Source organism: Lepisosteus platostomus, unplaced genomic scaffold (genome assembly GCF_059453375.1).
Source record: "Lepisosteus platostomus isolate fLepPlt1 unplaced genomic scaffold, fLepPlt1.hap1 Scaffold_32_H1, whole genome shotgun sequence".
NCBI classification, from domain to species: Eukaryota; Metazoa; Chordata; class Actinopteri; order Semionotiformes; family Lepisosteidae; genus Lepisosteus; species Lepisosteus platostomus.
In genome coordinates, this window is record NW_028291660.1 from 939,561 (window position 1) to 942,919 (window position 3,359).

General features: G+C 44.4%; 1 non-coding gene across 1 annotated transcript; it reads right to left on the bottom strand.

The window, feature by feature from the left end:
* Positions 1-3,034: 3,034 nt before the first annotated feature.
* trnak-cuu (transfer RNA lysine (anticodon CUU)) lies at positions 3,035-3,107 on the bottom strand. The gene has a single exon. It is a non-coding gene; the product is annotated as a tRNA-Lys (tRNA).
* Positions 3,108-3,359: the final 252 nt, after the last annotated feature.

The following is a 3,359-nucleotide window of genomic DNA, read 5'->3' on the forward strand; positions in this document are numbered from 1 at the left end:
TACGTGAACCCTTATATTAAGGAGCTAGTGGAACCTCCTTTATTGACAAAAACCTCAACCCCCACTTTCTGTAGCGGCTGGTCAGACCTGAGCAGCGGTTAGGAGGTATTTTGGCCTATTCCTCTATGCAAAACTTTCAGTTCATGTATATTTTTGGGATGTCTTGCGCTGAACGGCCTGCTTCAGATCATGCCACAGCACTTCAATGGGATTGGGGTCAGGACTCTTACTTGGCCATCCCAAAATACGGAATTTCTTCTGTTTCAGCCACTCTGTTGTTGATGTACTCCTTTGTTTTTGTCATGCTGCATGACCCAGCGTCTTTCGAGTTTTAGATCACAGGCAGACACCCTGACATTCTGCTGTAGAATTTCCTGATACATCTTGGAATTCATCGGTCCCTCGATGATTGCAAGCCCTACAGCCTCCGCCATGCTTCCCAGGTGGGATGAGGTTTTGGAGTTGGTATGCAGTGTTTTGTTATCTCCAAACATAACGCTGTGCACATTTACCAACAAGTTCAACTTTTGTCACGTCTGTCCACAGAACATTGTTCCAGGAGTTGCTGTGGAACATCCATGTGGTCTTTAGCAAACTTGAGAGGGGCAGTGGTGGTTTTTTTGTTGGGGAGATCAGTGGTTTCCTCCGTGGTGACCTCGGATGATCACCACTCCTGTTCAGATTTCTTCTTATGGTGGACTCATGAACACAGACGTAAGACAAAGTCAACCACCTGTTCGCTAGATCCCATCCCCACTCAGCTAGTCAAAGATTCCCTCGAAGGACTGGCAGGACCTATAATTAGTATGATGAATGCATCGCTTGCGTCAGGCGTTGTACCTGATCAATTTAAGGTAGCAGTTGTTAGACCGCTCCTTAAGAAGTCAAATTTGGATCCACAAGTTCTTAACAACTACAGGCCTGTCTCAAAGGTCCCATTTCAATCTAAAAGTCTTGAGAGAATAGTTGTTGCCCAACGTCAATCGTATCTGGATTCAAATAATATAATTGAGAAATTTCAGTCTGGTTTCTGAAACTGCATTAACGAGAGTCGTAAATGATATTCTCTTAGCTACTGATGCAGGGAATGCAACAGTGCTTGTGCTTCTAGATCTTAGAGCTGCCTTTGACACGGTTGACCTCTCTGTTTTGTTACACAGGCTTGAGTTTGAGGTTGGCTTATCTGGAACCGTCCTTCAGTGGTTTACTTCACATTTTACTCATCGTTTTCATTATGTTCAAATATCTAATAATTGTACTGCTTCATCAACGTCACCAGTTCAATTTGGGGTACCAGACGGATCAGTGCCGGGACCAATATTGCTCTCTCTCTCTACATGCTGCTGCTAGGTAGGATAATACGAAAAAATAATATGAACTTCCATTCATATGCTGATGACACTCAAATAAACATTTTGTTTACACCAAACGACAACTCTTCTATTATCACTTTAGTTAAATGCATTAATGAAGGAAAGACTTGGATGTGTGAAAACTTTTTGTTACTCAACTCTGAGAAAACTGAGGATCTGTTGATCGGAGGCAACAATACTGATAGGACTACTATAACTTCAGCACTTAACTCAGAGGATTTAAACATTTGCCTCAAAGAGACAGCACGTAACCTAGGCGGCATATTAGACACAAGGCTCTTAACAACTTGCATTGTTAAGTGCCTTGGGACAACCTTGTTGTGAAAGGCGCTATATAGAAATACATTGATTTGAACTGAATTGACAATGTAAAATGTTGTGTGTTGTTTGTTAAACAAGACTGTCTTTATTTATTATTATGCGTCAGATGAAGATCAGATCACATTTTAAGAGCCATTCATTTAGAAATCCAGATCATTCGTGTTTTAAAAGTCGCGGGAAAAGCGAAACGGGTGCTTTTCCTTTGTTGCGCAGACACACGACGACACCGTAGGCGGCAGGACTTGAAGCTTCGCGGGGAGACCCCGACGGCTTTCTAATCCATCGCCCTAACCACTCGGCCACGGCTGCAGCACGCGCTGCCTTCTTGATACAGTCTAACATAGAGTGCCGGGCGGCGGCGGAACCCTTTTTCAAAGTCGCTTTCGGTTTAACAACAACAAAAAAAAATTTCACAAAATGCATGCTAGCAGACAAATGCGCCTCGGAGAACTTAAGGCTGGCTTCAAGTTGGAATGATAGTCTCCCCGTCCGGTCAGGAAAAGGGAACTTTGTTAGACAGAAAGAAGGAAGTAACAATAACGGAGAATTGTGTGCAAGGATTTTAGAAGCTGCGCAGCCCTGCAGTTTCAATAGCCCTTTTATTCGTGTTAGATGCTGGAATTGCCTTTTTTTGACGCTCTTACGAATGCGATGTCAACGAAAACAGAACAAAGCACAAAAAACCCTCAAGTCCTGCAGTTGGATAGTTGGATAGAATGCCGTTACGCGTCCAAGCCGTATTTTCAAGACGTGATTCCCTGAGTCAAAAAAATTTGTAAGTTCTTTGGATGATCTGTGGACCGATCTTTCACGATGAAGAATTCCTTAAGAAGAATAGATCTCGGCCCACCATCCCAATGCCTCCATCTCAAAACAGCAACCTCCCACTGCCCTTAGTCTGCAAGGCAGTCCTTTCAAGTGCGATGATGACGCCGGGACCTTCGTTGCCTATTGTACGAGCTGAACTTTTGTGCTCATCAATTCAACGCTCTTTCCATCAACTCATCTTGTCTTTTGACGTTTCGTGTTTTGTGCTCCTTTGACTATCGGCATATCGGGTGACTGCAAACACTGAAGTTCTTGCTTACGGAGTGTGGAACAGTGTTTTCAAGTGATCGCTGTTCTGTCATGTTGACGCCGAGTGAATCTTTCTTTGGCAACATGGGCAGGCTGACAGCAAAAGTAATGGCAAATTTCTTGACTTATTTCTGAATGTGAATGTTCTTTAGAAAAGGGATGCGGCGTTGCTTCTCCCCCGTGTAAAGGTCACGCATTCCAGACGTGGTTATGAGCGAACAGTTGCCGCAAGTGTTTGAAAAGAGCAAGAGAAGAAGCAGCCCTGCCCCGTGTGAGGATCAAACTCAGGACCTTCAGATGAAGAGACTGACACGCTACCAACTACGCCAACGAGGCCAGCTGCAGTGCACAGCCGGAAAGTTTGCCTCATATGGATTTCAGTCGCCCGTTCCCTAATCTTTAGACGCCCTCTGCTGGATGTTGCATTTGCCTTTTGATCTCACCGATACTTTTTTGGTCTGTTTCTGTTGCGAGTCCGTTTTTCAGATCTCACCTAGCACAAGTCTCTCTGGCTGAAGTGGCCTCTCTGCTTCAGCATCGTGCCCTCACTCAGCCATTAAAAACGTCACTCGGACTTCTGACATGCTG